Here is a 21896-nt window from a genome sequence, read left to right on the forward strand (position 1 = left end):
GGTAATTTAACAATAAATATCAAATGTTAAGTATGTTCTATTTTTTTAACTAGAAATTACATTCTATTTTATCCTAGGGTTCTAATCAGAAATGCAGGTATTTATGTACAAACATATTATTTAAAATTCAAAACAAATAATTGTCGGCCGGGCACGGTGGCTCACACCTGTAATCCCAGCACTTTGGGAGGCCAGGGCAGGTGAATCACTTGAGGCCAGGAGTTCGAGACCAGCCTGGCCAACATGGTGAAACCCCATCTGTACTAAAAATGCAAAAATTAGCAAGCCATGGTGACACATGCCTGTAATTCCAGCTACTCAGGAGACTGAGGCACAAGAATCACTGGAACCAGGGAGGCAGAGGCTGCAGTGAGCCCAGATCGCACCACTGCACTCCAGCCCTGGGTGACAGAGTGAGACTCTGTCTCAAAAAAAGAAAAAAAGAAAAAGAATTGTCAACAGCAAATTAAAGCATGATGCATTCACAATAATAGATTATTAGGAAGCATTAAAATGTTTCAAAGAATTTTTAATTGTATGAGAAAACATTCCAGATACAATGTCACGTGTAAAACACTTGCTATATATGGATACATATCTGCATATGGAAGGGGGAAATGCTCACTGCTAAAGTAGCAGTGCAGAATGGTCAAGAGTATGCTCTTTTTTTGACAGATACACTTAGGTTTCTATGGCCATATTGCCACTTAAAGCTGCTGATCGTAGACGATTTACTTAACCTGAGTTATATGAAAACTAAGAAGGTTAAAGCAACACAAAAGGACAAATATTGTATGATACCACTTACATGAGGCACCTGGAATAGGCAACGTGAAATTCATAGAGACAGAAAATAGAGGCTACCAGGGTCTGAAGGGAGGTAGAAAGGGGGGCTAGGTAGAAAGGGTAGAAACTATGCTAGAAATGCATAGTTTCTGTTTCAGTTGATGAGAAGTTCTGGAAATGGCTAGTGGTGATGGTTGCTCAATACTGTGAGTATACCTAATGGCACTAAGTTGTACACATAAAAATGGGTAAAATGGGCCGGGCACAGTGGCTTATGCCTGTAATCCTAGCAGTTTGGGAGCCTGAGGCGGGCAGACAGCCTGAGCTCAGGAGTTCGAGACCAGCCTGGCCAACAAGGTGAAACCCCATCTCTACTAAAATAGAAAAAAATAGCTGAGTGTGGCAGTGTGTGCCGTAGTCCCAAATACTCGGGAGGCTGAGGCAGAAGAATTGCTTGAACCCGGGAGATGGAGGTTGCAGTGAGCCAAGATCATGCCACCACACTCCAGCCTGGGCGACAAAGCGAGACTCTGTCTCAAAAGAAAAAGGTAAATTTTATGTGATGTATATTTTATCACACACAAAAAAACATATGCCTCAAGTGACAGGACTGCATAGAAAAAAATGTGCAAACATAACTAAAAATTTTTTGTGAAGTGTAATTAGGCCAACAAGCCCTCCCCACAGCCCACCAAGTCATGCTGAACCATCACACCTGCAAGCCCCTTCCCTGCGATCTATGTCCAGAATAAGATTAAGATAGGTTTCCCACCTCAGGCAAGGGATTGGAGGGGTCCTTCCCCAGGAGAAAATACATACAGCTTGAGATATTAGCCCTAAAGAAAATGTTCAGTAATAAAGACCTCCAAGTTGATATGCCTAAGGCAGTGCTAGTGAAATATGCTCTGCTCAGCTTTTCAGTGCTTCACATTCAAATATGAACAGACACATAAGCATCAACAAACATTTGAGGAAAGCCTCTAATACAACGGAAACCCAAACAAGCATACCACAAAAGAGAGCTTTAAGAACAATTCTGGCTTTGAAAATCTATCTATCCCCTACGGTTTCAGAAAAAGAGACCGAACCTGTAAATTTGGTAGTTTCTTTTTTTTTTGAGATGGAGTCTCACTCTGTCACCAGGCTGGAGTGCAGTGGCACAGTCTTGGCTCACTGCAACCTCTGCCTCCCAGGTTCAAGCGATTCTCCTGCCTCAGCCTCCTAAGTAGCTGTGACTACAGGCACGCACCACCACACCCGGCTAATATTTGTATTTTTAGTAGAGACGGGGTTTCACCACGTTGGCCAGGATTGTCTCGATCTGCTTACCTCATGATCTGCCCGCCTTGGCCTCCCAAAGTGCTGGGATTACAGGCGTGAGCCACAGCGCCAGGCCTTTTTTTTTTTTTTTTTTTTTTTTTGACAGAGTTTCACTCTTGTTGCTCAGGCTGCAGTGCAATGGCATGATCTCAGCTCACTGCAACCTCCACCTCCTGGGTTCAAGCGATTCTCCTGCCTCAGCCTCCCACGTAGCTGGGATTACAGGTGTGTGCCATCATGCCTGGGTAATTTTCTATTTTTTTAGTAGAGATGGGGTTTCACCATGTTGGTCAGGCTGGTTTCGAACTCCTGACCTCAACTGATCCACCTGACTCGGCCTCCCAAAGTGCTGGGATTACAGGCATGAGCCACTGTGCCAGGCCAACTTGGTAGTTTCTAATAAGTACTTGTCTAGCAGAGAATGCCCTTCTTGCTGGATATGACTAATGGTTTTTTGGGTTTTTTTTTTTTCCTTCTGCAGTCATTTATTTACTCATTGCTTTTTTGACTAGATGCCTTATTCTGAAATTGTCAATTACAGTTTTCAGATTATCATGAAATTCAATTATGCCCACATATGACATTTATAAATTTTGCATGTTAATTTATTCCTTTGTTTTATATGCTAAAGATGTGTGTTTATGTATGCCAGGTGTGGTGGCATGCACCTGTAGTCCCAGCTCCTGGAGAGGCTAAGGTGGGAGGTTCCCTTGAGCCCAGGAATTTAAGTCCAGCTGGGCAACAGAGTAAAACCCTGTCTCTAAAAAACAAATAAAAGTGAATTTAAATAATATTTTTGGCCAGGTGTAGTGGCTCATGCCTGTAATCCCAGCACTTTGGGAGGCCAAGGCAAGAGGATCTCTTGAAGCCAGGAGTTCAAGACCAGCCTAGGCAGCAAAGTGAGACCCTGACTTTATAAAAATAAAAAATAACTGTTTTTAATTTAAAAAATTAAAAACTATGTTTTAAATGCTTAAATATTAAAACCTTGATTACCATACCTAGAAAAGTACTTGAAAGCTTTACATAGAATATGCCATAGATCAGTAACTTAGGTTCAATCATTGATGGAGGGCTGGAAATGTAATTTTTAAAGTGGGGAGAAAACTATTGGATCATATAACTAAGTCATTCAGCTTCAGAAATGGATAAAAGAGACAAAATATAATTAGAAATCTATTTCTTTGTCTTACCACCGCTTTCCTCTGTACTTCCTTTATTTCTCAACAAGCTTTCTTCATATAGTGGTAGAGATGACCACCAGTAACTCTAAAGGTAGGAATCCCAACAAAGAAAACCCCTTTCCCAGTGGTCCCAGCAAAAGTTCCAAGAAAGCCCTGATTGGCTAGGTCTCTGTCACAGTCCCCATTCCTGGAAATAAGGAAGAGAGTCAGTCCCACCCCGACTACATAGAGTGAAAGTGTTCCTATGCAACGCGGGATCTATTTTCAGTTTGGAATCAATGTGGAAATTATCCTGTAAAAAGAATCTTAAGCTTAAAACCCTCCTTTCAACATTTCCCAGGGCAGAATACTGAGACGGCTGAGCAGAGCACACAAAGAAAATAAAGATTCAGCCTGGGCGCAGTGGCTCACGCCTGTAATCTCAACACTTTGGGAGACTGAGGCAGGTGGATCACCAGAGGTCAGGAGTTCAAGACCAGCCTGACCAACATAGTGAAACCCTGTCTCTACTAAAAATACAAAATTAGCCGGGTGTGGTGGCGCATGCCTGTAATCCCAGCTACTTGGAAGGCTGAGGCAGGAGAATTGTTTGAACCCAGGAGGCGGAGGCTGCAGTGAGCTGAGATCATGCCACTGCACTCCAGCCTGGGCAACAGAGACTCTGTCACAAAAAAAAAAAAAAAAAAAAAGAAAGAAAGAAAGAAAAGAAAAGAAAAAGAAAAAAAGGAAAAGAAAGAAAAGAAATATATATGGAAAGAAAGTGAAAACCTCCTTGGAAAGCAGTTTGATCAGCACTATTACTTAAACTAACAATGTGAACAGTGGCAGTCAGACTGAGCCCTCAGTCCAGAGAATGGGAGTAAGCCACTATCAATTGTTTTAAAACACTCCGTCTATAAGATCCAAATTTTAAGAATCCTTATATACTGCTGTAGATAAAGACAACCAGTTAACAATTTTAGTTAAGATATGGCACCTAGAAATAAGCAGACCAGAAACATAAAAGCGTTTATAGAAAGCAGATTCCTGAAGTGCATGTTGCACTTTTCATTAGCACATCTTTGCAAGATGCATGGCTTCATGTGAAACACATAATCTTGTTTTTTCATAGAGATGGTATAGTTTGGTTAGAGCCTCATAAGTATATTTAAGATAAGTTAAATACTAAAAATGGCTTTTAACAAATTATCTGAAAGACAAATTATATCACATATTTAGCACTATGTTTCAGGCACTGTTCTAAACACATTATAAATATGAAATAATTGAATCCCTTTTAGGTATTGTTTTCATCATTATACAGATGACAGAACTAAGGCACAGAGAGGCAAAGTAATTCACCCAAAGTCACACAGCCAGTAAGTAGCACGATAACATTTTAAATGCAGGGTACAATGTATGTTATTTTGGAGATGGATACACAAAAAAGCCCTATGCATGACTTACCAAAAATAAATAAATAAATAAAATTTAAAAATAAAAGAAAAGGGCCAGGCGTGGAGGCTCATGCCTGCAATCCCAGCACTTTGGGAGGCCGAGGCGGGCGGATCACCTGAGGTCGGGAGTTCGTGACTAGCCTGACCAACATGGGGAAACCCCGTCTCTATTAAAAGTAGAAACTCACTGGGTGTGGTGGCGCATGCCTGTAATCCCAGCTACTCGGGAGGCTGAGGCAGGAGAATCACTTGAACCCAGGAGGCGGAGGTTGCGGAGCCGAGATCGGGCCATTGCACTCCAGCCTGGGCAAAAAGAGTGAAACTCCGTCTCAAAAAAAGAAAAGAAAAAGAAAAGCCCTGACTTCACCACTCCTCAATATATACATGTAACACTTGTACCCCATAAATTTATACAAAGAAAATTTTTAAAAATAAAAGAAATAAAGCCAAGCAAACTTGCTCTAGAGTCGATATACTTACTATCTCTATGCTATGATGCTTCTCTAAAAAAGTACTCAAATTATATGACTGGCCAGGCGCAGTGGCTCACGCCTGTAATCCCAGCACTCTGAGAGGCCAATGGGGATGGATCACCTCAGGTCAGGAGTTTGAGATCAGCCTGCCCAACATGGCGAAACCCTGTCTCTACTAAAAATACAAAAATTAGCCAGGCATGGTGGCACGCACCTGTAGTCCCAGCACTCAGGAGGCTGAGGCAGGAAAATCCCTTGAATCCAGGAGGTGGAGGTTGCAGTGAGCAGAGATCGTGCCACTGCACTCCAACCTGGGTGACAGAGCGAGACTCCATCTCAAAAAAAAAAAAATATATATATATATATAGTACTGCCTTATCAACTAGGAGATGGTGGTTTTAAATTTCATTTTACGTGCATAAGAATAACAATTTGTTTTATTATATCTTAATGATTTTTCTGTAGGTGGAAATATTTTTGGAATAACCAACAAATTTTAAAGTTAAAAGACTAAATCTATCATGCCCTAGTGCTTTCTTTAAAAAAATTAAAAATAATTTCCACTTAGAAGTTTAATGAGGTCTCAGACTTATCTGTCCACAACTGAATCCCTGGTCTCCCAAACCAGCTATACTCCCAACTTTTCCCATTTCTGTTTGGTTTCGTCTTGAGACAGAGTCTCACTCTGTTGCTCAGGCTGGAATGCAGTGGCACCATCATAGCTCACTGCAGTCTTGACCTCCCAGGTTCAAGTGATCCTCCCACCTCAACCTCCCAGGAAGCTGGGACTACACCTGTGTGCCACCACTCCCACCTATTTTTTTTTTTTTTTTTTGTAGAGGTGGGGTCTCCCTACGTTGCCTAGACTGGTCTTGAACTCCTGGGCTGAAGCAATCCTCCCACCTCAGCCTCCCAAAGTGCTGGGATTACAATTTTGAACCACCATGCCTGGCTTCCATTTCTGTTAATGTTAACTCCATTAGCCGAGGCCAAAGAATTTGGAGTTATCCTCGTTTCCTCTTTTTTTTTTTGAGACAGAGTCTTGCTGTGTTGTTCAAGCTGGAGTGCAGTAGCATGATTTCGGCTCACTGAAACCTCCACCTCCCAGGTTCAAGAGATTCTCCTGCCTCAGCCTCCCAAGCAGCTGGGATTACAGGTGCCCACCACCATGCCCAACTAATTTTTTTTGTATTTCTTTTAGTAGAGATGGGGTTTCACTATGTTGGCCATGCTGATCTTGAACTCCTGACCTTGTGATCTGCCTGCCTTGGGCTCCCAAAGTGCTGGGATTACAGGCATGAGCCACCATGCCAGGCCATCTCCTTTCTTTTTCTTATACCCCCACAACTAAGTCACAAGCTGTTGGCTCTGTCTTTAAAATATGTTCAGCTATATGGAGTTAATCTACTGCAATCACCTTGGCCCATGACATCATCTCACTAGAATTACTGCAATTGCTTTTTTTTTTTTTTTTTTTTTTTTTTAGACAGAACCTCACTCTATCGCCAGGCTGGAGTGCAGTGGTGTGATCACAGCTCACTGCAACCTCCAATTCCCTGGTTCAAGGGATTCTCCTTCCTCAGCCTCCCAAGTAGCTGGGATTATAGGCACGCGCCACCATGCCCAGCTAATTTTTGTATTTTTATAGAGATGGGGTTTCACCACTTTGGCCAGGATGGTCTCAATCTCCTGACCTCGTAATCTGCCTGCCTCAACCTCCCAAAGTCCTGGGATTATAGGCATGAGCCACTGTACCCCACATGCAGTTGCCTCCTAAGTACTCTGCATAGAGCTGCCAGAGTGATCCTTTTAAAAGTAACACAGGCCGGGTGCGGTGGCTCATGCCTGTAATCCCAGCACTTTGGGAGGCCGAGGTGGGTGGATTACCTGAGGTCAGGAGTTCAAGACCAGCCTGGCCAATGTGGTGAAACCCCATCTCTACTAAAAAAATACAAAAATGAACCAGGCATGGTGGCAGGTGCCTGTAATCCCAGCTACTGGGGAGGCTGAGGCAGAAGAATCACTTGAACCTGGGAGGCGGAGGTTACAGTGAGCCGAGATCACGCCATTTCACTCTTGCCTGGAAGACAAGAGCGAAACACCATCTCAAAAAAAGTAAGACAGATATAACCCTCCACTCAAAAGTCTCCCCTGGCTTTTCATCTTCCCCAGAGTTAAAGCTAAAGTTTTAACAATGACTTAGATATATAAAGTTCCAAAAGAAGGGCTCTGTCTCTCGTCTCATCACCTACAATTCACCTCCTAGGTTTGTCTACTATAGCCACTGTGGCCTCCTTACTGTCTCTCACATTCACCAGACAGGCAGGCACCCACCTGAGAACTTTTGCAATAGTTGCACAGTCAGTTTAAGCATTCTTCCTCCTGGTTTGTTTTCCTCCCTCCCTCCCTCCTTCATTCCCTCCTTCTTTCCTCCTTCCTTCCTCCTTCCTTCCTTCCTTCCCCACCATGCCCCCCATCCTCTACCCATATAAACCCCAAACCCCAGAATTACATGAGGAGACGACAAGACAACCAGACAAACAGCAGAACGACATGGCAGAGAAAGAGAAGAGGAATCTCTGAATGCCAAGAGGAGTTCTGCTGGGGGTGGTCAGACAGGAGTTCAGCAGCTGGATGGCCAAACTCCAGGGGAAGATCATCTTCCCACTCCATCCCCACTTCCGGCTCCCCATCCATCCCACTGAGAGCCACCTCCACTGCTCAATAAAACCCTTGCATTCATCGCTCAAGTTCGTGTGTGACCTGATTCTTCTGGGATGCTGGACAAGAGCATGGCATATAGAGAGCTGTCACACTGGCCCTGTGCCCTTGCAGAAAGGCAGAGGGTCCACTGAGCTGGTTAACACTGAAGTTGTCCACGGACGGCAAGGCCAAAAGGGCACACTGTAACACACACCCACTTGGGCTCCTGCACCTGTCTGTCTGTGTGCTCCCCTTCCTATAAGGGGTTTAGCCATGGCAGTGACTGAACAGATGAGCCATACCCTGTCGCATGTCCTGTGAGGGGGGTCAAGGAATTCTCCAGTTTCATCTGGGGGCTTGTCCAGGATACAGTTGAAGAACGGTGAGTTAAAATGTGACACTAGGCTGGGAGTAGTGGCTCACGCCTGTAATCCCAGCACTTTGGGAGGCCGAGGTGGGGGGATCGTGAGGTCAGGAGATCGAGATCATCCTGGCTAACATGGTGAAATCTCATCTCTACTAAAAATACAAAAAAATTAGCCGGGCGAGGTGGCAGGCACCAGTAGTCCCAGCTACTTGGGAGGCTGAGGCAGAAGAATGGCGTGAACCCGGGAGGCGGAGCTTGCAGTGAGCCGAGATCGCACCACTGCACTCCAGCCTGGGCGACAGAGCGAGACTCTGTCTCAAACAAACAAACAAACAAACAAAAGTTAAACTGTCAGATCTGCCTCTTTCCCAAGACCCTACCACTGTGCCCGGCCAGCCTCTTAAGTATACCAAGTTATCCATGATAGACCAAGGATTTGATGAAAATCCCACTGCCTTCTTGGAAAGGCTAAGAGAGGCCTTTGTAAAGCACACCTCTCTATCTCCTGACTCTGTCGAGGGACAACTTATCCTAAAGGGTAAATTTATTACTCAGGCAGCCCCTGATATCAGGAGGAAGTTGCAGAAACAGGCCCTGGGACCAGATAGTACTTTGGAGAACCTCCTGAAAGTAGCCACCTCGGTTTTTTATGATAGAGATAGGAAGGCCCAGGAGAGAGACAGGAAATACAGGAAAGAGACAGAGGCTTTAATGGCCACCAGACAAGCCCACTAAGTCCAGAATTCCCAGGGTACACCTGTTAACTGCTACAAGTGTGGCAAGCCATGGCATTTCAAGAAGGATTGCCCAGGCAGCATGAGGAAGCCACCTCGACCCTGACAGTATTTTCAAGAAGTCGGAAGCATAGCTGTTTCCTATTAATACCGCCTTGATTTCTGGAAACTCAAAAAATTTCTCAATTAATATTAGACTATTAGGAAAGACCATAGAATGGTTGTATGGGTACTTGAGGTATAGTTTCTACTGAATAAGTATCACTTTTGCACCATCATAAAGTCAAAAAATTGTTAAGTTGAACCATTGGAAATTGGGGACCATCTGTACTTAAGTAAGCTAGAGCAGCCTTGTCAGCTTGGTTCACAACCTCATCTTTGTCTCATTCCCCAAGGAAAAAAATGGAAAAATACTATGCTAAATGCTGTTCATAGTGCCAAATAATTCAAATTACAAAGGCAGAAGTGTGGTCAGGATATATAGAAGTCGCATGATCACTGTTCTGTATTCAGGTTGTAGTTATGGGGAAAAGTCTGTATACTAAGTTCCCACATGGAGAAAACTTATACAATTAGAAGCAGAGTATTATTAACTTTATAGGCAGAATCTGGGGTTTGAAATTCAAGCCAACTGCAAAGAAACTGATCATATCCAGAGGGGAAACATCTCTGGATCCAAAATAGAGGGATGAGGACACACAGTAATATAAGCCTGGACTAACACACCTGTCTGCTGCTCTCTTAGTAGTTTAACAGGTTGAACAGATTAATCCTAGTGAGTGTAAATTACTCCTTAGAACAGAACATGTTTCAGGAGATGTCATCTGATGTATTTGTTTGTTTGAGACAGGGTCTGTCTCTGTCACCCTGGCTGGAGTGCAGTGGCATGATCACGGCTTACTGCAGCCTTGAACACCTGGACTCAGGTGATCTTCTAACCTCATCCTCCTGAGTAGCTGAGATTACAGATGCATGCTGCTGTGTCCAGCTTTTTAAAAAAATTTTTATAAAGACAGGGTCTCGCTTCATTGCCCAGGCTGGTCTCAAACTCCTGGCCTCAAGCAATACTCCCGCCTTGGTTTCCCAAAATGTTGGGTTTACAGGCATGAGCCACTGCACCCAGCCTTATATGTGTATTTTATTTTATTTGTATTTATTTATGTATTTATTACTCATTTTTGAGATGGAGTCTCTCTCTGTCACCCAGGCTGGAGTGCAGTGGCATGATCTCTGCTCACTGCAGCCTCCACCTCCAGGGTTCAAGCGATTCTCGTGCCCCAGCCTCCTGAGTGGCTAGGATTACAGGCATGAGCCACCATGCTGGGCTAATTTTTGTATTTTTAGTAGAGATAGGGTCTTGCCATGTTGGCCAGGTTGGTCTTGAACTCCTGACCTCAGGTGATTCGCCCACCTCGGCCTCCCGAAGTGCTGGGATTACAAGCTTGAGCCACCACACCCAGCCTATTTATTTATTTTTTTAGACAGCATTTCACTCTTGTTGCCCAGGCTGGAGGGCAATGGTGCGATCTCGGCTCACTGCAACCTCTGCCTCCTGGATTCAAGTGATTCTCATGCCTCAGCCTTCAGAGAGGAGCTGAGATTATAGGCACCTGCCACCACTCCTGGCTAATTTTTTGTATTTTTAGTTCCACCATGTTGGCCAGGCTGGTCTTGAACTCCTGACCTCAGGTGATCCGCCCGCCTCGGCCTCCCAAAGTGCTGGGATTACAGGCATGAGCCACTGTGCCCAGCTATATATTTTAAAAAGAAGTAATGAGGATCCTTTAAAAATGTTTTATCTCTTATTCTCTTTATCTCTAATAATACTGAAAATAAGAATTCAGAGGTTTCTTCTAAATTAGGGCTTTCTATGTGTGAAAACTACTTACCAGACGAGTACAAGATGACTCAGAAATACACACGCACATGCACACACACACACAGACAGCACAGAGAGAGAGAGAGACATATACACAGAATTTCCATATGACTCAGGGCCTCTTGCAGACAGACCCCAGCAGAAAAGCAACTGGCAAAGAAATGTGGTTTGCAAAATCCCAGAACCAACATCACAAAACAGGTCTCAAGGTGAAAGACAATACCTTAATAACCAGCATACTTTAATCCCTATACTTTTTGCTGTGCACTGAATGTTTGTGTCCCCCGCCCCAAAATTCATGTGTTGAAGCCCCCACCCAATGTGATGGTATTTGGAGGTGGGGCCTTAGGGAGGTGATTAGGGTCAGACGAGATTATGAGGATAAAGCACCCATGATAAGGTTTGTACCCTTGGAAGATGAAGGAACCTGCGCTTGCTCTCTCTCTCTCCACCATGTGCGGATATAGCAAGAAGGCAGCTGTCTGTGAACAAGTGGGAGGGCCCTGACCATGTTGGCACCCTCATCTCAGACTTCCAGCCACCAAAACTGTGAGAAATAAATGTTTGTTGTTTAAGCCACCCAGTCTATGGTTTTGTTTTGTTTTTGTTTGTGCATTGGCGCGATCTTAGACTACAGCCTGGGCACCAAAATGAAACTCGGTCTCAAAAAAAAAAAATTTCTTCACCTACTTTCTGAAAGGTTTCTAGTTTCTCATAATAGTCTTCCCATTTTCATTTCTCATTATGTTCTTGTTGAGTTTTGGTGTCAAGGTCATTATATTGGTCTTACATCCTCTAATACAGATTTTTTTTAATAGGCATTATTTCTTTCTTAAATGTTGCTTGAAAGTATATAGGAAAGCCATCTTGACTTGAAGCTTTCTTTTGTGGCAATTAATTATGGACTCAATTTGTTTAACAGCTATAAGATTATTTTGATTATCTAGTCTGTCTGTCTTTCTTTCCTTCCTTCCTTTCTTCCTTCCTTCCTTCTTTCTTTTTCTTTTTCTTTTTTTTTTTTTTGACAGAGTCTTGCTACAGTGCAGTGGCACGAACATGGCTCACGGCAGATTTGACCTCCCGAATTCAAGTGATCCTCCCCCACCACAGCCACCCTAGTAGCTGGGACTATAGGCACGTGCCACAACACCCAGCTAATATTTGTCTTTTTTGTAGAGATGGGATTTCACCATGTTACCCAAGCTGGTCTTGAATTCCTTGGCTTAAGTAATCGGCCTGCCTCAGCCTCCCAAAGTGTTGGGATTACAGGTGTGACCCACCATACCTGGCCTGATTATCTAGTTTTCTTGTATCATATTAGATAAGTTGTATTTTTCTAGGAATTTGATCATTTTTTCTAACATTCCAAAAATTGTTAGTATAAAATTGTTCATAATTTCCTCTTAGTGACTTTTTTAAAAGCTTAGAACAAAAGGTTATTTGTGTCTTCTCTTCATTTTTATTTATCAGTTTCACCAGAGGTTTATCCATTTAATTTTAGCTGTGTCGATCTTTTCAACTCTATGGGTTTTTTTGTTTTGCTAATTTCTACTCTTATCTGCATTTTTTCCTACTCTGACCTTTTGGGCTTTATTTTGTCGTCCTTTTCCCTAACTTCCTGAAATGAATGAGTAGATTCGTTTCCTGTTTCCTAATATACACATTTAGCTTATAAATTAACTTCTAAGTACTCTTTAGCTGCATCACACAACCTTTTAATAAGCTGTATTTTTATTATAATTCAGTTCAAAATATTATCTAATTTCCACTGTGATTTCTTCTTTGATCTATGAGTTATTTGGTAATGTATTTCTAAATTTCCAAACATATGAGTATTTTCTATTATCTTGTATAATAAATTGCTAGATTGGGTTAATTTTGGTCAGAAAATGTACTATATATCATTTCAGTCCTTTGAAATGTGTTTAGGCTCTACTGCACAACAAATAGTCAACTTTTATAAATGATCTTTTCATCTTTGAAAAAAATGTGAGGGCAGGGTGTGGTGGCTCACGCCTGTAATCCCAGAACTTTGGGAGATGGAGGCAGGTGGATCATTTGAGGTCAGGAGTTCAAGACCAGCCTGGCCAATATGGTGAAACCCCATCTCTACTAAAAATACAAAAATTAGCCGGGCATGGTGGCTGGCACCTGTAATCCCAGCTACTCGGGAGGCTGAGGCAGGAGAATCACTTGAACCTGGGAGACAGAGGCTGCAGTGAGCCCAGATCCTGCCACTGCACTCCAGCCTGGGCAACAGAGTGAGACTCCAACTCAAAAACAAGAAAAAGAAAAAGAAAAAAAAAATGTGAATTCTGCAAGCAATTAAAGCAAGTAATAAAAGCAAGTTTGTTAATTATATTTTTTGAATCTAGGAACTGATTTTCTTTTCTGTTTATCAATTACTGACAGAGGAGTATTAAGATCTTCCATTCTGATTAAGGATGTATCTATTTATTCTTATGGTTCTGTCCATATTTGCTTTATATTTTGTTAAGGCCATGTTACTAGTCACCATAGAAATTCAGAATTTTTTTATACCTTCCTGTAAATTGAACCTTTTTATCATTATAAAGTGCTCCTCTTTATAATGGTAGTTACTTTTGCTTAACAGCTAGAACAGCTTCTTTCAGTCAGCCATTTTGTACTATATATTTTTCCATATTTTTACTTTCAATCCTTCTGTATTATGTTTCAGCTATGCCTCTTGTATGCAAAATACATTTGGGTATTTTTTTTTAATTGGTTCTGAAAAATTCTGTCTTTAATTAGAACATTTTAGTCTATGTATCAGTCTAGGTCCTATCAAGAGTCAGAGACCACGATGGTAATTTGAAGAGGAAATATAATATAAAGAAGTATTAAATAAAATGAGCGACAGAGCCGACCCTGTCCCAAAATAATAACACTATTAAATGTTATGTAATGGTACTAAATAAAATTGGGGTAAAAGGGATTGATTAGTAAGAAGCAAAGATAATTCTAATAAATATAGCAGGTTAAAGGAATAGCCACAGCCAGTTTCTGTGGCTCACTCCTGTAATCCCAGCACTTTGGGAGGCTGAGGCAGGCGGATCACTTGAGTTCAGGAGTTCAAGACCAGCCTAGCCAACACGCGCCATTACAGTCCAGCCTGGGCAACAGAGTGAGACTGACTCAAAAAAAAAAAAAAAAAAAAAAAGGAACAGCCACTACTCTAGACCCCGGGGTAGAACGTCCAAGGAAAAGTACAACTCACACCCCTGCCACTCTAGGGCAAAGAGATCATGGCTCATCAGATGGCAAAAAAAAAAGTCTCTCTGGTGCCAGATGGGTGGAACTTTCTAGAAATCCACCTTCTGGAACTTACTGGAATTCTTCACACCAGGGTGCCAGGGAAAGGGGGAAGGTGATGTATGCCACAGAAGCTGGATGCTAAGAAGGGGAGCATGCTGCAGGAACCTCAGGATGGAGTGCAGGGGCCCCCGGAAGTTAAAACCTTTTCTTTTTGCAATGTCTCTCTAGCGCCCTCTACTGATAGTTTCTGTGCCATCTGGCAAGAGAAAACTTAAAAGGCCCAGAACCATTTTCACAGAGCAGAAAACAGGGTGAATTTGGAGCTGAGAGCCCATAGATAAATAACACACAGTCCATTTATACTTTAACATTATTACTAATATATTTGATCTTAAATCTATGTGTTTTGTATTTGTCCTACTTGTTTTATGTTCCTTTTAGTCCCCTTTCTTGCTTTTTTTTTTTTTTTGAGACAGAGTCTGGCTCTGTCGCCCAGGCTGGAGTGCAGTGGTGCGATCTCGGCTCATTGTAACCTCCACCTCCCAGGTTCAAGCGATTCTTCTGCCTCAGCCTGCCAAGTAGCTGGGACTACAGGTGCCCGCCACCATGCCTGGCTAATTTTTTTATTTTTACTAGAGATGGGTTTCACCATGGTTAGCCAGGATGGTCTCCATCTCCTGACCTCACGATCCGCCCGCATTGGCCTCCCAAAGTGCTGGGATTACAGGCATGAGCCACCGCACCTGGCCGCCTTTTTAAAAAAACTTATTTTTGTAGGCTGGACTGGGTGGCTCACGCCTGTAAACCCAGCACTTTGGAAGTGGAGGCAGGTGGATTGCCTGAGCTCAAGAGTTCAAGACCAGCCTGGGCAACGTGACAAAACCTTGTCTTTACCAAAAATATAAAAATTACCCGGTTGTGGTGGTGCACAACTGTAGTTACAGCAACTCAGGAGGCTGAGGTGGGAAGATCGCCTAAGTCTGGGAGGTGGAGGTTGCAGTGAGCCAAGATCAGCCACAGCACTCCAGCCTAGGCAACAGAGCTAGACCCTGTCTCAAAAATAGTAACAATAAATAAATATAAAATAAAAATTATTTTTGTAATTTCCTTTCCTCTATTAGCCTGGAAAATATGCATTATTTTGCTTCTGTTTTAGATATTATCCTCTAGATTATAGAATAATTATTTTCCTTAAAAAATTTTAACAGCCTTATTGATTTTGTTTGTTTGTTTTGAGACAGGGTCTTCCTCTGTCACCCAGGTAGGAATGCAGTGGCACAATCTTGGTCCACTGTAGCCTAGAACTCCCAGGCTCAAGCCGTCCTCCCAAGTGGCTGGGACTACAGGCCTGCACCAGCACGCCTGGCTAATTATTTAAAATTTTCTGCAGAGAGGAGGTCTCCCTATGTTGCCCAGGCTTCTCTCGAACTCCTGGACTCAAGGGATCCTTCCGCCTCAGGCTCCCAAAGTGCTGGGATTACGGATGCCATGCCGGGTATTAACAGCTTTATTGAGGTGAAATATACATATCATAAAATTCACTCATTTTGGCGGGCACGGTGGAGTGTAAAATGGTTTGATCACTTTACAAAATAGTCTGACAATTTCTTAAGATATCAAACATAGATTTATCTATTTTATCTGTTGTGATATCAAACCTAGATTTATCTTTGACCCAGCAGATTTACTGCTACATATTTACCCCCCAAAATAAAAATGTATGTCCACCCAGAGTCTTGTACATAAATGGTCATAGAAACGTTATTCATAGTGGCTGAAAAGTGGAAGCAATGCCAATATGATGTTTTCACAACTCTGTAAAATCGCTAAGAAATTATTCAATTGTACAGTTAAGATGATTGAATTTTTCTTTCTTTCTTTTTTTTTTTTTTTTTCTTTTTTGGAGCTGGAGTCTCGCTCTGTTGCCAGACTGGAGTGCAATGGCACGATCTGGGCTCACTGCAACGTCCTGCTCACTGCAATGTCCGACTCCCTGGTGCAAGTGATTTTCCTGCCTTAGCCTCCCAAGTAGCTGGGATTACAGGCACGCACCACCACGCCCAGCTAATTTTTGTATTATTAGTGGAGATGGGGTTTCACCATGTTGGCCAGGATGTTCTGGATCTCCTGACCTCGTAATCCGCCAGCCTCAGCCTCCCAAAGTGCTGGGATTACAGGCGTCATCCACCACGCCCAGCCTATTTGTCTTCTTATCACTGAGGTGTAAGAGTTCTTCATATATTCTGGTTATGAGTCCCTTCTTAGGTATATGATTTACAAATATTTCTCCAGATTTGTGGCTTGTCTTTTCACTTCCTTACTGTGTCCTTTGAAGGACAAAAGTTTTTAACTTTGAAGTTCAGTTTATTAGTATTTTTATCTTATTATTTGTGCTTTTGATGTTTTGCCTTAACCCAAGACCATGAAAATTTACTTCTATGTTTTCTTGCAGAATTTTCATAGGTCTAGCTCTTACATTTATGTTTATGATCCATTTTGAGTTTATTTATTTATTTATTTATTTTGAGACAGGGTCTCACTCTGTTACCCAGGCTGGAGTGCAGTGGAGCAACGTCGGCTCACTGCTACCTCTGCCTCCCAGGCTCAAGCCATTCTCCAACCTCAGTCTGCCAACTAGCTGGGACTACAGGTGGGCGCCACCAGGCTCCGCTAATTTTTTTGTGTTTTTAGTAGAGACGGGGTTTCACCATGTTGGCCAGGCTGGTCACGAACTCCTGATCTCAGAAGATCCTCCCACCTCGGCCTTTCAGAGGGCTAGGATTACAGGCGTAAGCCACTGTGCCCAGCCATTTTGAATTTATTTTTGTGTATGGTATGAGGCAAGGGTCTAAATTCATTGTCTTGCATGTGGGTATCCAATTGTTCCAGCAATATTTGTTGATTAAAAACTATTCTATTCTGCTGGGCACGGTGGCTCACTCCTGTAATCCCAGCAATTTGTGAGGCAGAGGCGGGCAGATCATCTGAGGCCTGGAGTTCGAGACCAGCTTGGCAAACATGGTGAAACCCCCGACTGTACTACAAATACAAAAATTACCCCGGTGTGGTGGCAGGTGCCTCTAATCCCAGCTATTCGGGAGGCTGAAGCAGGAGAATCGTTTGAACCCGGGAGGCAGAAGTTGCAGTGAGCTGAGATCACACCACTGCACCACTCCAGCCTGGGAAACAGAGCTAGACTCTGTCTCAAACAAACAAACAAAAACAAAAAACTATCCTTTCCCTTATTGAATCACCTCAGCACCTTTGTTGAAAATCAATTTACAGTAAGTATAACGGCTTATATCTGGACTTGAAAAATGACATACCATATTCTAATGGTAATTAGTACTTTACCTCGTTTTATTTTGTTTATGTTTTTTGGGGTTTTTTTGAGATGGAGTCTCGCTCTGTTGCCCAGGCTAGAGTGCAGTGGTGCGATCTCGGCTCACTGCAACCTCGGTCCCCTGGGTTCAGGCGATTCTCCTGCCTCAGTCTCCTGAGTAGCTGGGATTACAGGTGCCCACCACCATGGCTGGCTAATTTTTTTTTTTTTTTTGAGAGGGAGTTTCACTCTTGTTGCCCAGGCTGGAGTGCAATGATGCGATCTCGCCTCACCGCAACCTTTGCCTCCCAGGTTCAAGCGATTCTCCTGCCTCAGGCTCCAGAGTGGCTGGGATTACAGGCATGCAGCCGCCATGCCCGGCTAATTTTGTATTTTTAGTAGAGATGGGGTTTCTCCATATTGGTCAGGCTGGTCTCAAACTCCTGACCTCAGGTGATCTGCCCGCCTCGGCCTTCCAAACCTCCCTTGTTTATACGCTAGTGTTATCATGCATTTCCATTTCTGCTTATTGTTTCTTGTAAGTCCAATAAAGGAGGAAAGAAATTTTTATCATTGTTTTATGTAGTCCATGTTTATTTAGATCTACCCATATATCTACCACTTTTGTGCTCTTCATTCCTTCTTGCACCTGGGAACTTTGTATCTATGATCATTTTGTTTTTTGCCTACAGAATACCCTTTAGTATTTCCTTTAATTTGGGTCTGCCGGTGATAGACTATGTTAATTTTTGTTTGTGTAAAACATTCTTGAAGAATATTTTCTCTCATCATAAAATGTTGTTGACAATTATTACTATTATTATTATTATTAGCTCACTGAAAAAATTATTTCATTCTTTTCTGGTTTCCATCATCTTTTTAATTTTTTAATTTTTTTTTTTTTTTGAGATAGGGTCTGGCTCTGTCGCCCAGGCTAGAATTCAGTGACATGATCTCGGCTCACTGCAACCTCTGCCTCCCAGGTTCAAGCAATTCTCCTGCCTCAGCCTCCCCAGTAGCTGGGACTACAGGCACCCGCCACCATACCTGGCTAATGTTTTGTATTTTTAGTAGAGACGGCAATTTGACCATGTTGGCCAGGCTGGTCTCGAACTCCTGACCTCAAGTGATCTGCCTGCCAATGTGCTGAGATTACAGGCATGAGCTACTGCACCCAGCCAAAAAATTTTTTTGTTTTTTTAATCTTTGGGATGTTATATTCTGGGAGCTCAGCCTTCAACTTTGTCAAAAATTCTGTGAAACTCCTGTACTGAGTGCCTAATTTTGATTATAATGATTTTCATTTCTAGAGGTTTGTTTTTTTTTTCATATTTGCAGTTGATTAAGGATAGCTGCAAACTCTTTGTCACTCTTCCAGTTGAGAGATGGAGTCCAACTGCTCCACGAATCTGGGCTGACTTTAGTGATTTGCTTGACCAATAGAATGCATCGGAAATGATGTTCTGTGATTTCCAAGGCTAGATCATAAAAGTTTTATGACTTCTACCTGAGCTTTTTGAAATGCTTGTTGTGGAAATTCCAGCACTCAAGATGCTCTCTTTGGGACCCCAGCTATCTTGCTATAAAAGGCAAGAAACATGTAGGCACTTGTGGAAAGTTCTAGCTGAGCTCCCAGCAGAGAGCCAACACTACTACATGAAGCCATGCAAATGAATTATTTTGTATGTCTAATCCATTTACATCTTCAGATAACTGTCGCTCCAGCAGACAATTCCAAGGTTTGTAGTCAGACATGAGAGCAGATTAGGATCAGTACTGGGTTGTACTCAGTGCTTTTCTTTCTACTCTCTGTTTTATGCCATCATTTTCCCTTCTTGTTTTTTTTTCTTCTTATTAATCCCCGGAGTTTTGGAAACCCCATTTTTCTATCCCTTTTGCTGCTTTTTTTTTTTTTTTTTTGAGACAGAGTCTTGCTTTGTCACCTAGGCTGGAGTGTAGTGGCACAATCATAGCTCACTGCAGCCTCAACCTCCCAGGCTCAAGTGATTCTCCCACCTCAGCCTCCCAGGTAGCTGGGACTACACGTGCATGCCACCACACCCAGCTAATGTTTTCATTTTTTCTAGACATGGGGTCTTGCTATGTTGCTCAGCTGGTCTCAATCTCCTGGGCTAAGGCAATCCTCCCGCCTTGGTCTCTCGAAGTGCTGGGATTACAGGCATAAACCACTGCACCCAGCAAGCTGCCACTCTTTTATTCTTCTCCCTCTGGACATGAAAGAATCCATTTTAGACTCTAAAGAGAGGATAAGAAATGGGGCTGAATGCATATTAATACACTTGGAATTAATGAGAGAAAACAGTGTATGTGGAATGGACAAAAAACCATGTTTTAAGACCAAAATTTATGAAGTTATCCTGCAGAGTTAATAATAAATCGCCAGGAACAGTGACTTATGCCCATAATTCCAGCATTTTGGGAGGCCAAGACAGGAGAATTTCTTGAGGACAAGTGTTCAAGATCAGCCTGGGCAATATAGTGAAACCCCATCTCTACAAAAAATAAAAACATTAGCCAGATGTGGGGATGAGTGCCTGTAGTTCCAGCTACTCTGGAGGCTAAGGCAGGAAGATCTCCTAAGCATAGGAGTTTGAGATTACAATGAGCTATGATCACACCACTGTACTCCAGCTTGAAAGACAGAGTGAGACTCTGTCTCTTAAAAATTTTTTTTCAGAGTGATTAATAACTTATGCAAGTCTGGAAAAATAATTATGCCTATTATACTGCTATAGTTTATTGGAAATTATTTGCCTTACCAAATATAAAAGTATATGGAAATCCTGGTGTTGGGGAGGAAGATTAATGCCTCTTTTAGCCTAACACTGTAATATTTTAATATTTGTTTTTCAGGGAAACATTATTTGACCCATTACTTAAACAAAGCAATAAATCAGTGAGATAAAATGATAAGCAGTACTTTATGTATTATGTATAATATCTTAAGTTTTTTTTTGTTTTCTATGCTTAATGGGCATTAATTACGTATTACTGAATATTCACTAAATATTAATCATGCATTGGGTATTTTTCAGAAATTTTATTTTGTTGATTGGGAAATATAAATGGGTCCTTCAAATTTTAGGTGGATAAATTATAAAACAATATGCCCTTTGTTTGCATTCATATAACTGTATATTAAGCCATTATTTCCCGTATACTATTATTGCTACTTATAACATATATCCTACATTAAATGCTTACAGCGTGCCAAGAACCATTCTAAGCACTTTATTTATTTTTTCTTGTTAGCTGGATATATTTCTTTTTTCTTTTTCTTTTTTTTTTTTTTTGTCACAGAACAAACACTGTTTGCCGTAGAGGAAACTGGCATTGCAGTCTGGTGGCGTAATGGCTTGTTCATATAAACCAGTACATGTTCATCCTTCAGCGCAAAAAGCCCTAATGGCGCACATCCTATTAAAATTCAGGATCTCCAATATTCTCTCTCTCTGTTTTTCTTTGTCATCTTTTTTTTAAACATTTTCAAAGTTTGTCCAAAAGAAGGTCATATAGGTTCTTGGCTAGCAGAAGACAATTCAGAACAGCTGTTGCACATTTGGACTGTCACCTTCTCCAGGCTGGCAGTTGATATCTTATTTTTTTTCAACTCCTTTTTATTAAAAAAATTTTAAAAATGCTCCAACTGTCAGTTTTACAAAATCTCTAAGGGAAACACAAGAGCAAGGTGCTGAGGTAAAAAACACCTGAGGTAGCTTTTTTCTGTGTGTTTTTCTCGTTAAAATAATCTGTAAGTTTAACGCCCTGGGTCAACAACCTTGTATAAATTTCTACTTTCCTCCACATTTTTTTTTTAAGAAAGAAATTATTTTGCTGAGTATTGATGGCTTATACACCAAAATGCAAAAAGACAAAATACATTCTTTCATTGTGGAATTTTTTCTTTGTTTGGTTGATTGGTTGGTTTGATAGGTTCCTGTTTTCCTCTTCCAAAATGCTAGGACAAGTACCATTGACTCTTGTTCTTTTGAGTAACCAAGTGTAAGTTGAGGCTGGTTTGTGTGTTTCGCTTTTGTTCCTTTTGTGTGATGTGATACTCAGAGCACTGCTTTGCCTGGCAGAGGGGGGTCAGGGGGGTGCGTAGATATGGGATTGAGATGGAGGGATGAGGGAATTCAAAAGAATGGAGATAGAGAAGAAGGGGAGGGGGGGGAGGGGAGAGATAGAGAGAGACAGAGAATTATATAGCAGTATGCAAAAAACCAGTTTAAAACCTGTGAAGCAAAGAGAAATGGGTGTATGACCTAGACAGTCATGAGGAGTGACAGAGTTTCCCCTTCAAGGAGACAGTATCCCTTCTGTTGACATACATAGGTGATCCAGAACTGCTGTGAGTGTCCTTCCGACAAAATTTCCTTCTGGGTGAATTTTGTG

This window comes from Pan troglodytes, chromosome 10, assembly GCF_028858775.2.
Source record: "Pan troglodytes isolate AG18354 chromosome 10, NHGRI_mPanTro3-v2.0_pri, whole genome shotgun sequence".
NCBI lineage: Eukaryota > Metazoa > Chordata > Mammalia > Primates > Hominidae > Pan > Pan troglodytes.